The sequence below is a fragment of the Protopterus annectens genome, chromosome 16.part0, assembly GCF_019279795.1.
Source record: "Protopterus annectens isolate FY-2018-M chromosome 16.part0, PAN1.0, whole genome shotgun sequence".
Lineage (NCBI taxonomy): Eukaryota > Metazoa > Chordata > Ceratodontiformes > Protopteridae > Protopterus > Protopterus annectens.
The window spans coordinates 522763542-522778126 of NC_056750.1; the positions used below are offsets into that span (position 1 = coordinate 522763542).

The 14585-nt window shown below is 39.3% G+C and overlaps 1 protein-coding gene across 2 annotated transcripts in view; it reads right to left on the reverse strand.

Moving 5' to 3' along the window:
* Nucleotides 1–14585, reverse strand: part of LAMC3 (laminin subunit gamma 3) — a 4228426-nt gene that overhangs the window by 692797 nt on the left and 3521044 nt on the right. The gene's annotated exons all lie outside the window — the stretch shown is intronic.

A 14585-nucleotide genomic window follows, 5' to 3' on the forward strand; every position in this document is an offset into this window, starting at 1 on the left:
AGCCAATGTGCCGAACAATCACAGCCCTTAAGGCTAAACAACACACCTGATACACTTGTAATAGGTGACTCTATCATCAGGCACACTGACGTCCCGCTCACCAGGCTGAACAAGGAGAAGGTCACGGTGAGCTGCCTATTCTGTGCTAGGATCCGCCACATAACACAAGCACTCAGGTCACTCCAAGGCAAGTACAAATATGACTCAGTCATTGTCCATGCTGGTGTGAATGACTGAGACATACCTCCCTGGACTACATGAAAAGAGACATAGAGGAGCTCTCTGAGCATGTAGCCCAGGCCGGTATGACCCTGACCTTGAGTAGCATCTTACCCTCACCAAGAATGATGCCACAGTATGAAGACAAGCTTATCAATTTCAACAATTGGCTTAAGTATTGGTGTCATTCAAAGGGGATCCAATGCCTGTCAGCCTGGGATGACATGCTCGACAAGCCACGATGCTTCACTAGGGACGGCTTGCACCTGTCACCCCTGGGCTTTCAGATATTGGCAAAGGCTCTTGCTACCCCATAGTGCCTTTTAGGCAAGGCTCAAAAGACAAACCCACCTCCATAGGTATCACAAGGGATAAGAAACTAAGAGTAATGCTACTCAACGCCAGAAGTCTAAACCTCAAGATGCACGCACGAAACTCTCCTTAGCATGGAGAACATCGATATCTGTGCAGTAACAGAAACCTGGTTCAAGGCTCTCGAGAGCACCCCAGCACTACCAGGTTATACCTCATACCATGCTTTTCGGCCCCAAAACTTGGACCGAACCACAAAAGGAGGGGGTATCAATATTCGTCAAAGATACCCACACCTCCAGGTTGGTGGCACAGCACGAAGCATCAAAGACTATCCATGTGCAACTAACAGTGGGTAAAACTGCCTTCCAGTTTATAGCCTGCTACAGACCACCCTCCCAAACCCAGGATCCCCACTCGGCCTTCCTGAGAACACTGGAAAATATGAAGGTCTCTCCAAACACCATTATATTGGGCGACTTCAACTACCCAAACATAGACTGGGAGCATTACTCTAGCTCCAACACCCTAGCCCAAAGGTTCCTAGAATTTATAAACTCAAATGCTATGGAACAACTTGTTACCACTCCCACAAAAGGGGAAAACATACTGGACCTGATCATCACCAACATGGGAACTCTATGCTCCAGACCAGAAGTGTATCCCTCACTGGTAAGATCAGACCATAAACTAATCTCACTGGATATTCACATCCCGACCCCACCCCGTGCCCAGAAAACCACAGTGAAAAACTTCTCTAAAGCAAATTTCACACTCCTCAAAACCGAGGTGGAATCCTTCAAAGCCCCCCGGCCTGTGGATAATACGGCCCAGACCACAAAATCCTTTATAAACGCATTCTATGAACACCTTCAGGAATGCATGGATCATGCAATCCCAAATAAAACCAAGACCCAATCCTCCAAAGGCAGACGTCCTGTCTGGTGGACCCCAGCCATAAACAAACTATACAATAGAAGGAGGAAGCTACTACATGACACAGCAAAATCCCAAAAAGGGAAGGCATCTCTGATCAGTATTAGCAAAAAACTACGGGCACTCATAAAATCGTCTAAGGCCAGCTTTGAGAGAAAAATTGCACAGGACACTAAGGATAATCACAAGGCTTTCTTTAGTTATGTTAGAAACCTGGGTGGGAATTCCCAGATATGCTCAGAATTAGTCCAAAATGACAAAAAATACACCGAACCCACAGACATTGCCAACATCCTAGCTGACAGGTTCAGCACAAACTTCCCCCCCCCCCTCCCCACCAAAAGGGCTAATATCTATCCCAGCAGAGTGCTGCCCCCCTGACATCTCAGATGCTCAGGTAAGAGCTGCCCTCTCCAAAGCAAGAAACACAGCATCAATGGAACCAGACAGTGTCCCAGGCTGCGTCCTACATGAACTCCAAGAAGAGCTAAACCCAAACCTAAAACTACTGTTCAATCTCAGCCTTACTACAGGATATGTATCCAAAGAGTGGCGTACAGCAACAGTGGTCCCTCTCCACAAAGGTGGTGCCTCAACAGATCCTGGAAACTATCGCTCCATAAGTCTCACTAGCTTGGTCTGCAAAGCTATGGAAAGGATCATCATGGACCTTATAAATAAAGATATTGGGGACCTACAGACACTGGATCCTACCCAGTTTGGCTTTGTTAAGGGCAGATCCTGCCTCTTAAACCTGGTCGATTTCTTTGAAACAGTCACCAAGGCCATTGACAAGGGGAAGGTGGTCCACACAGCCTACCTGGACCTCGCAAAAGCCTTCGATACAATACCCCACTCGGGCATTATAGATAAGCTCACCAGCTTAAATATAAACCCATATGTCACTAGATGGGTTGCAAACTGGCTCAAGCACAGAACCCACATGGTTAGAATAGCTGGAGCCATGTCAGACTCCAAACCAGTTACAAGTGGCATCCCACAAGGTTCAGTCTTGGGACCTCTCTTGTTCGGTATATATTTCTCGGAGGTACAGGCCAACATGGAAGGACTGTGGCTGACCAAGTTCGCAGATGACTGCAAACTGGGTGCCATAATAGACTCTCCAGCCGACACAAGCATCCTCCAAAAGGGCCTCATAGAAACAGACAACTGGTGCCAGAGCCATGGCCTCAAGCTAAACGCCAAAAAGTGTATAGTAATCCCCTTTGGCAAAAACAAAGTGCCCACAAATTACCACATAGGTGGTAATCCATTAAGTACAGAAGAAGTAATTAGGGACCTGGGGACCCAAGTTGATAGCAATCTCTCATTTGACAACCACGTGGCCAAAGTGGTTAGAAAAACATTTTATATAGCCCACCTAATCATGAAGGGATTCACATCTAGATCAGGGGAGGTCATCGTGCCTTTTTACTCATCCCTCATCAGGCCCATAATTGAGTACAATGCCCCTTTTGGGATTTACCTTACCAGACACCTGCAGCAACTGGAAAGACCCCAAAAGTACCTCACCAAGAGGATCAAGGGGCTCAAACAGATGCCGTATGCTGCCCGGTTAAAGAAACTCCAGCTCTACTCAGTGGCATACCACCGGCTCAGAGGCGACCTGTGCCTGACGTATAAAGCCATGTCCAACCCGGAATTAATGGACATGCTGCACCTCAGAAAATCCAAATCCCATCGAGCTACGCGCTCGAGGGACTTAAACCTCAGCACTGAAATAAATAGGACATGCTGGAGGGACAGATTCATAACCCAGAGGCTCCCTTCACTCTGGAATAAAATCCCAGTCCAGGTTAGGCAGAGTCCCTCATTGACTCTCTTCAAGAGGAATCTTGATGAGTGGATGGGAGATCGTAGGTTTACCCCGGGTATCACTTCTGTGTCAATGTTAGACAGAGGCACAGTATACTAACCTCGAAAAAGGGCATAACAAAATTAATTTAAAATGGGTGGCGAAAGCCATACACACTCTGGCTAGGCTTATAAATGCCCTAGGGCAGATAGCCTGGTATGAACCTATGAACCTATGAACCTATATATAATATATATATATATATATATATACACACACACACACATAAATATATATATATATATATATATATATATATATATATATATATATATATATATATAAACTCAGCCTGGGGATGCACAAGCCAGTGCATTTCTTTGTGCCAGTCCCAAGCCCAGATAAATGGGGAGGGTTGCATCAGGAAGGGCATCCGGCATAAAATTTTGCCAAATCATATATGCAGACAACAGTACAGAAATACATACTGGATCGGTCGAGGCCCGGGTTAACAATGACTGCCACCAGTACAGTTGGCCAACAGGGTGCAGGTGGAAATGGGGCTACTGTTGGCTGAAGGAGGAGAAGAGGGGGAAGGCATGCTCGAAGGCAGGTAAAGGCTAGGACTGTGATAGTGAGGGTCGAAACTTTGAATGTTGGCAGTATGACTGGTATAGGGAGAGAGCTAGCAGATATGATGGACCGAAGGAAGGTTGGTATATTGTGTGTGCAAGAGACCAGATGGAAGGGGAGCAAGGCTAGGTGTATCGGAGGCGGTTTCAAATTGTTTTATCATGGTGTGGATGGGAGGAGAAATGGCGAAGGAATTATCCTGAAGGAACAGTATGCTAAGAGTGTTTTGGCAGTGAAAAGAGTGTTGGATAGAGTGATGTTTATGAAGCTGGAAATTGATGGTGTAATGATGAATGTTGTTAATGCATATGCTCCACAAGTTGGGTGTGCAATAGATGAGAAAGAAACATTTTGGAGTGAGTTGGATGAAGTGGTGATGACTGTACCCAAGGGTGAGAGACTGGTGATTGGAGCAGATTTCAATGGGCATGTTGGTGAAGGGAACAGAGGGGATGAGGACGTGATGGGTAAGTATGGTGTTAAGCAAAGGAATGCAGAAGGTCAGATGGTAGTGGATTTTGCGAAAAGGATGGACATGGCTGTGATGAATACGTATTTTAACTAGAGGGAGGAGCATAAGGTGACATACAAGAGTGGAGGAAGATGCACACAGGTGAATTATATCTTGTGTAGAGGGGCCAGTCTGAAGGAGATTGGAGGCTGTAAAGTGGTGGCAGGGGAAAGTGTAGTTAGGCAGCATAGGATGGTGGTTTGTAGGATGACATTGGTGATCAAAAAGAGGAGGATGAGTGTGAGGGCAGCACCAAGGATCAAATGGTGGAAATTGAAAAAGGGTAATTGTGAGGTGCTGTTCAGGGAAGAGTTAAGACAGGCACTGGGTGGCAGTGAAGAGTTACCGAATAGCTGGGTAACTACAGCAGAGCTAGTAAGAGAGATGGCTAGAAAGGTGCTTGGTGTGACATCTGGAAAGAGGACAAAGAGACCTGGTGGTGGAATGAAGAAGTACAGGAGAGCATACAGAGAAAGAGGTTGGCGAAGAAGAAGTGGGATTGTCAAAGAGATGAAGAAAGAAGACAAGAGTATAAGGAGATGAGTTGCATGGCAAAGAGAGAGGTGGTGAAGGCTAAGGACAAGGCATATGAAGAGTTGTATAAAAGGTTGGACACTAAGGAGGGAGAAAAGAACCTGTACCGATTGGCTAAACAGAGGGACTGAGCTAGTAAAGATGTGCAGCAGGTAAGGGTGATAAAGGATAATGAGAGAAACATACTCACAGGTGAGGAGAGTGTGTTGAGCAGATGGAAAGAGTACTTTGAGGGGTTGATGAATGAAGAGAATGAGAGGGAGAGAAGGTTGGATGATGTGTGGATAGTGAATCATGAAGTGCAGTGGATTAGCAAGGAGGAATTAAGGATAGTTATGAAGAGGATGAAGAACAGAAAGGCTGTTGGTCCAGATGACATACCTGTGGAAGCATGGAGGTGTTTAGGTGAAATGGCATTGGAGTTTTTAAGTAGATTGTTTAATGAAATCTTGGAAAGTGAGAGGATGCCTGAGGAGTGGAGAAAAAGAGTTTTGGTACCGATTTGTAAGAATAAGGGTGATGTGTAGAGCTGTAGTAACTACAGAGGGATTAAACTGATCAGTCACAGCATGAAGTTATGGGAAAGAGTAGTGGAAGCTAGGTTAAGAAGGGAGATGATGATTAGTGATCAGCAGTATGGTTTCATGTCAGGAAAGAGCACTACAGATGTGATGTTTGCTCTGAGAGTGTTGATGGAGAAGTACAGAGAAGGTCAGAAGGAGTTGCATTGTGTCTTTGTGGATTTAGAGAAAGCATATGACAGGGTGCCTAGAGAGGAGTTGTGGTATTGTATGAGGAATTCGGGAGTGTCAGAGAAGTATGTAAGAGTGGTACAGGATATGTATGAGTGTAGTGTGACAGCGGTGAGGTCTGCGGTGGGAATGACAGATGCATTTAAGGTGGAGGTGGGGTTACATCAAGGATCAGCTCTGAGCCCTTTCTTATTTGCAATGGTGATGGACAGGTTGACAGACGAGATCAGACAGGAGTCCCCATGGACTATGATGTTTGCAGATGACATTGAGATTTGTAGTGAGAGTAGGAAACAGTGGAGGAGACTGTGGAGAGGTGGAGATATGCTCTAGAGAGAAGAGGAATAAAGGTCAGCAGGACTAAGACAGAATATATGTGTGTGAATGAGAGGGAGGATAGAGGAATGGTGAGGATGCAGGGAGTAAAGGTGGCGAAAGTGGATGAGTTTAAGTACTTGGGATCAACAGTTCAGAGTAATGGTGAGTGTGGAAGAGAGGTGAAGAAGAGAGTACAGGCAGGATGGAGTGGGTGGAGAAGAGTGTCAGGAGTGATTTGTGACGGACGAGTACCAGTAAGAGTGAAAGGGAAGGTCTACAAGAGGGTAGTGAGACCAACTATGTTATATGGGGTGCAGACAGTGGCACTGACAAAAACGCAGGAGTCACAGCTTGACGTGGCAGAGTTGAAGATGTTAAGATTTGCAATGGGTGTGATGAGGATGGACAGGATTAGGAATAAATATATTAGAGGGTCAGGCCAGGTTGAAAGGTTTGGAGACAAAGCCAGAGAGGCAAGATTACATTGGTTTGGACATGTGCTGAGGAGGGATGCAGTGTATATTGGGAAAAAGATGCTAAGGATGAAACTGCCAGGTAACAGTTAAAGAGGGAGGCCTAAGATAAGGTTTATGGATGAGGTGAGAGAGGATATGCGGGTGTTTGATGTGACAGAGCAAGATGCAGAGGACAGGAAGAAATGGAAACAGTTGATCTGCTGTGGTGACCCCTAACGGTAGCAGACGAAAGGAGAAGATGTATATATATATAGCTCTATAAATATATATATATATATATATATATATATATATATAGATATAGATATATATATATATATATATATATACATCTGTATATATATATATATATATATATATATATATATATATATATATATATGTCGACCTGAAAACGCAGATGACGAGAACACCAACACTGGAAGATCGGCAACGGAGAAGATCGACAGTTAAGAACCCTGATGGTGAGAACACTGACATGTTAAGGTAAGTGTGCGATAGGGACGGACGTTAGGGTCAGGGTGTGGGTAAGGTAAGTGTGTGATAGTGACGGACGTTAGGGTAGGGTGCGGGTCAGGTAAGTGTGAGATAGTGACGGACTCTAGGTTTAGGGGCGGGTTAAGTGAGTTAGGGTTAGGGTGCGGGTAAGGTAAGCGTGTGATAGTGATGGACCTTAGGGTTAGGGTTAAGGTTAGTGCATAGATAGCTGTGTATGTAAGGTTTAGTGTAGGTTTATAAGGTTTTTGGTGTGCTTGTGTTGTGTGTGTGTTTTTCGGGAAAGGCATTTGTTTTGTTAATTGTCGGGATTTTGGTTTGTCGGGCATGTAAAGTTTCATGTTTTTGAACTTTCATTTTTTTTTTCGTGTCGGTTATTTCGTTTTCGGTGTTTTGGCATGTCGGTGTTATCAGGTAGGCCTATATATATATATATATATATATATATATATATATATATATATATATATATATACACATATATACACACACACACATACATACATATAAAGAAATATGAATGAGTATAAATTTAACCAACAGTTTATGTGGAGAAAATATAAAAAAGCTGTGCGATTTTCAGGAGATACTTCAGATAACGCAAAGAGTAAATATTATATTAAAAATTAAATTAAAAAAGAAAAAGATATTTTGGACAGGCAAGCTCCAAACATTGTGCTTCATCTAATAATTTTCCTACCAATGACACTTTATCCTTGACTGATAGAGACAGTGATCAGGAATCTACATTCCAGGCCATGAATAAGGGAAAAAAATCAGTTGATCACTTTTTGAGGAAAAAACAGGCAAGCTGGAAACATAAAAACAGACAAGCAAATTATGGATCTTTTTCAGAAACTCATAGACAAATAGATGGTAGCAATTCAGAACAACTGATTTTTAATCTTTCTTCTTACAGGTGCAATGATTATGAAATGTGTTTGCTAAGTAAAGAACTACATTTTATACCTACCTTTTCAATATGAAAATATCATATTTTCTGGTGTTACAGCATTCTACAGGAAGTTAAATTTGCAGTTATTTTAAAAAAGGAACATTGTAACAAACTTACCTAGAGTATCTACCTTTCACATATCTAATCTCTGCACCTTACAAGAAATGTGTGGTTGTCTTTGAAAAAGTAGGCTTGAAAGACGTGCATTTCCATTACAGTGAAATGCACCTATGCAATTTGACAGCCTAGAGGAAACAGAGAATGCATCATAAGTTATTAAAAACTAAAAAGGGATATTGTCATTACCTAAGGCTGATGAGGGGGCAGTATTGTGGTTCTTAATACCAATGATTTTCAATTTGAAGCTAGTACACAACTGAATGGTGTAAAGTTCTGTTAAACAATGGTGTTAAACCTATATGCAAACAAAACAGAAATTGAAAAAGACATTTTTTTTCCAAAGTACAGTTATTGTACTAACAGTTAACCAAGTGTCAATATTTTTATTTATATTCTTCCCAAAATTTATAAAAGCATGGACAGACCATAAGTAGGCCTATTGTGTCTGAGCATGGATCCTTGAAAGAGACCATTCTCTATTTTTCTAGCTAAATTTTAATCTCCATTACGGAGTATAATGAGAGTTAGGTTAAATGATTACACAGCGTTTTTATGCATATTAGATGATGTCCCCATGCATGAATATTACATCCCTTTATGCCTGTACACCAAATGCATTGGTTTACAGGCACTTGAATACTGGTTAACGCGCTCAAAACTTTATAGCTCTTGTTTTAATACTTTCTTTGCTATGTTTAATGGAGGAAGTATAAACAACAATTTTTTTTTTTAATTTTGACCAGCAATGTTGTTTACAAGGGGTCTACTTGAGAGTAAACAACAAAAGCACCAAAAGGACCTTGGAACACTATGTTTAATAAGAAATAAATCCAGTATCCAAGACAGTTAAGCACTTTCATCAAACAAATTGACTTCATCAGAACTGAAAAAAACATTCCACCAATGCATTTAAATAATCTCCCCTTAAAGAGACAATTAACATTTCCCTCCAAAACATAGCAATTAGCTTTAAAAAAAAACAAATGATTTAAAATAAAATTTATCTGTTGTCACTAACAACAATAAATATATTAACTTTTCAGTGTTTAAAATAGTGGTGAAACCACTAATGAATTCCAACCTAAAATATAAAAGGAACATAAAAAATACATAAATAGAACACCTAATGTGTTTATTTAAAATAACACAATCTCCTAACTATCCTCAAATAATATGTATACACTGAACTTAAATAATATGATAATATTGTATATTTTAAGTTAACTTTTTGGCTTTTTCCTTAAGAACTGGGAAAATAGACAAATGGTCATTTAAACCTTGGGGGAAGTTTGCAGCCAGCCTTAGCTGCCACATTAATTATTTTTTACATAGTTGTTTTTTTCAATCCCCACCCCTGCATCTATACTGACCATGTCTATTATCCCAAATTTAAAACCTGTACCAGGTTTAAATGACCATATGTCTATTTTCCCAGTTCTTAAGGAAAACACCAACAACTTAACTTAAAATATACAATATTATCATATTATTTAAGTTCAGTGTATAAATATTATTTGAGGATAGTTAGGATATTGTGTTATTTTAAATAAACACATTAGGTGTTCTAGTTATGTATTTTTTATGTTCCTGTTATGTTTTAGGTTGGAATTCATTAGTGGTTTCACCACTATTTTAAACATTGAAAAGTTCATATCTTTATTGTAATTAGTAACAACAGATGCATTTTATTTTAAATCATTTGTTTTTTTTAAAAGCTAATTGCAATGTTTTGGAGGGAAATGTTAATTGCTTCTTTAAGGATAGATTATTTAAATGCATTGGTGGAATGTTTCTTTCAGTTCTGATGAAGTCAATTTGTTTGATGAAAGTGCTTAACTGTCTTCGATACTGGATTTATTTCTTATTAAACATAGTGTTCCATGGTCCTTTTGCTGCTTTTGTTGTTTATTCTTGCTGGTTTTGCACCAACTCACTGTTTTGTGGTTTCTCTGTTTCTTTTTGGTGTGGAGACTTATGGATACACTTGATTCCTTTGATACGCCAGCAGTGACAAACCCAAATTCGGTGGAAGAGCTTGGCATTTTAAAAAAGGAAGTGGCAGACTTGAAGGAAGAAGTACACAAGCTTTTAATCTTGTTTTCCCAAGTTAGATTGGAAATATTGGATCACCCAGTTTTGGGTGGAGGAACTGTGTTGGAGGAACAGAGTTGTGGTTGCCAAGGCAACAGGGGAGTCAACCTTCCACCAGGAGGAGAAGTGCATGAATGGAGGAAACGCCATGACATCATTACGACCGCCAAAATCATCATGGTGGAGAGACAGCAATGGATGAGCGTGGTATTATGCAAAAAGGGGGTTTACCTGGTCGTCCAAGAAGGAATTTGAGCTCCTTGTTGAATGGAGCAGTTTACCATGGCGAGGACATGGATTGTATATCCACTGAGAACAGGGCACTCGCTAGTAGTTCTTCAAACAAGTCTTCAGCAGGTACTTGCAAATTATACCAACCCTGAGACTGGTTCTTGTAATGTGGACTCAGGTTTGGGTCATTTGTCTGTGGAACAGGCAGTTTCTAAAACATCGAACAGTGAAAATTTTGTAAAATGTAATAATTTTAAGCAGAAAAGTTTTAATTTTATTTCACGACAGTCTGTGGATGTGGCTAGTCTAAACTTTACCAATAATTCTACAAAAATGGTTATACCGAATTCTTTAAAAGAACTTATTTTTATATTTGAAAAAAAAAGTTGTACAAATTGAAATCCTTGCAAATAGAAAATATGTATTTTAAGGAGTGTACTCATGCTATGATTGTACCTCAAGGATTAAGAGTGTTTAAATATCTATTTGCTTTATACTATGATGCAGAAATGGTTAATGATTTTTCTAATATGCTTGATAAATGGGGTTTGAACTAATGGAAAAAGTATTGCACTACGAGGATTTAATGAAAGTAAAACTGGAAAGTGAACTTGATGAGATGAATCGAATAATAGTACAGGATCTTTTGTTCCCACAATATGAAGATTTATATGGGAAAGTCATAAGCAGGGTAGAAACCAAGTGTGACATTCAATTCCAAAAGAAAAAGAGAAAACTGTACCATGATAAGTGTCAGTATGACATGCATAAAGTTTACCCTACAAACAAGATTTATTTAGAGCCCAGGGCCATCAATATAGAGTTTGAGGCAGAAAATGACACTGTACAGGTGAAAATACAGGATACTGTTAATGTAGGTGATGTTTATGAGAATTCAGAGGAAAATATATCTAATTTAGGGGATATTCAGATGCCCAGATGCTCGAAAAGGATAGCCCCGAGGAACATGGAAAGAAGAGATTTTTACCATCGGGGAAACCAATGGAAGGGATATGGCAACAAGGGGAGAGGGAGGAAGTTTTATTGACTAGCACTACACCCCAAATAGTCAATTCCTTCCAAGGTTTCAATGTTTATAATTATGCTACTAGGGAGATTAAGCAAGAACTTTTTACCCTTTTTTTCTAAGGGGTTTAAATTTGTGCCAACCCAAATACCTGATATAGCTGAGGTAATGGTTGACATCCATTTATACACAAGAAAATTAAACGTTCAGGTAATGTTCCCTGAATCTCAGAATGGAAGTACATACATTAAGGAAATGATGTAAAGAAAAGTAGTTTATTCAACTCACCCCTGCATCCTTTAATAAATACCTTTGAGAAAGTAGTTAAAGAAGAAATTTATGATTTGTGGATAGGGGAGAAAAGATTTTTTTCTAACTTGAATGCAGCTGAAAGGAAATTAATGAAGGAACTGAGAGGTGACAGGACCCTCAGGATTATGGTACCAGATAAAGGAGGAGGTATGGTAGTTTACAAATCTCAGGATTATATTGATATTATGCAGGAGATGCTGGCTGACAGTCAAAGTTATCTTCCAGTCTCCAGGAATGAAATAAAACATCTCTTACTGGAGAATAGATAGCTATTTAGAAGAATATTTACTGGAACAGAGAGCCCCCTTAGAACAACACAATTTCCTAATGAACACCTATCCCAAGATCCCTGTTTTTTTTTTGGTATTCCAAAATTCCATAAAAATGTGTTTTCCCCACCTTTTAGGCCTATAGTGGCAGCATGTGGATCAAAAATTCACAATTTAGCTATTTTGTGAATAAAATGTGCCAACATGTATTGGAAGGTACACCACATATTTTAAAGGATTATTGGGATTTTTTGGGACAGTTAAAACAAGAATTGTGGTCAGAGGAAGTTATTTTTCTGACTACTGATGTCCAAGATTGATTTACCTGCATACCAAGATTAGAAGGGATGGAGTATTTTGAGAGTACCCTTTTGAGATGTTCCCATCTGGATTCAAGTCAACTCTAATTGGTTTGTGAAATTATGACATGTTTTGGACAGCAATTACATATTCTTTGAAGGAAATTACTATCAGCAAATCAGAGGAGTTGCTATGGGGGTGGCATGTGCCCCCATATTCAAATCTAGTATTGTTGGGATGGGAGGTACAACACGTTTTGAGCAGTAGGTTCCAAAATAATATGGGAATATATCTGAGATTCCTGGACGATATTTTTATTTTATGGAAAGGGCATCAGGAAAATATTCCCCAGTTCACTGAATACCTAAATAGTAGTACACATTTTCTGAGGTTTACTTATGAGGTACATAATTTGGAAATTAACTACTTGGATGTGAAAATTTCTAAGTGCAATGGTGGCTTTAAATCTAATATATACCGTAAGCCCACCTTTTGTAATGGGTATTTACACTATAGTAGTTACCCTCCCCAGAAACAAAAGAGAAGTATAATAAAAGGGCAGGCTATCAGGGTGGCCAGGATGACCTCAGAGAAAGAGGATGTGATTAAGGGATTAGATGTGTTAAAAAAATGTTCCTTGATAGGGGATACCCCCTTAACATGGTGGACATGACAATTAAATACATTTTTGAACAATGGGGGAGCAAGTATAAACCACTTTTAAGTTGTGGGGACATCAGAACTATAGGTGGTAAGACCCCCCCTTAGAGTTAGTTTAAGAGAAGGTGAAAGTACCCCTAAAGTGAATAACAGTTCTAGTATTGACAGTATAAATTTTAGGAAAGCATGTGTTGTACAACATAGCTATTCTTTCAGTAAAATACAACATATTCTATACAAAAATTGGGGAATATTTAAAGTTAATAGTGAGAATTTTTAAAAAGTGAGAGAAAGACCCACATTTACTACAAAGGTTGGTAGAAATATTAAGATTAATATGGAAACATGCACAGTGAACCATTCTTAAAAGGAGGAAAACACCAAACCATGTGGGCGGTGTTCTCAGTGTGGATACATTTTACAAGTTTCCCCAGTAACACTGGGGAACAGATTAAAAAGCGTCTTGTATCTTAAGAAAGGGAACTGTCATACTAGTAAAGTAGTGTATATATTGCACAGGATTTTATGCCGGTAAAATGGAAAAGGCTTTGAAAAATAGGATTTACAAGCATCTAAATGACATTAAAAATAAAAAGAAACAAATGCCCTTTACAGACATAGTATGGAATGCAAGGGAATTATAGGTTTTAAATTTGGGATAATAGACATGGTCAGTATAGATGTCAGGGGTGGGGATTGGAAAAACCAACTATGTAAAAAAGAATTAACGTGGCAGCTGAGGCTGGCTGCAAACTACCCCCAGGTTTTAATGACCATTTGTCTATTTCCCCAGTTCTTAAGAAAAAAAGCCAACAAGTTAACTTAAAATATACAAAATTATCATATTAAGTTCAGTGTATAAATATTACTTGAGGATAGTTAGGAGATTGTGTTATTTTAAATAAACACATTAGGTGTTCTATTTATGTATTTTTTATGTTCCTATTATGTTTTAGGTTGAAATTCATTAGTGGTTTCACCGCTATTTTAAACACTGAAAAGTTAATATATTTATTGCTGTTAGTAACAACAGATAAATTATATTTTAAATAATTTGTTTTTTTTAAAAGCTAATTGCTATGTTTTGGAGGGAAATGTTAATTACTTCTTTAAGGGGAGATTATTTAAATGCATTGGTTGAATGTTTTTTTACAGTTCTGATGAAGTCAATTTGTTTGATGAAAGTGCTTAACTGTCTTGGATACTGGATTTATTTCTTATTAAACATAGTGTTCCATGGTCCTTTTGGTGCTTTTGTTGTTTATTCTTGCTGGTTTTGCACCAATACACCGTTTTGTGGTTGGTCTACTTGAGAGTGTCAATTTAATAGATTCTAGCAGAAAGTGTGGGGGTGCAGCCTCACACGAGTGGTACATGGGGGTTTGCCCCCTTGCAAAACAGTTTATTGTCAATGTTTTGGGGTTTCAGGGTTTTACACCATCAATGTTTAGGGGGTTTTGATCATCTAATGTCGATCGCGTCACAATAGATATTCTGGGCAGTTGATCTTGTGACTGATCCTTTTACAAGTATACAATATAGCTATGGGTACTATGATTGCACCCATCTATGCAGACTTGTTCAATAAAGATATTTAAGAACAACTGTTATACAATAC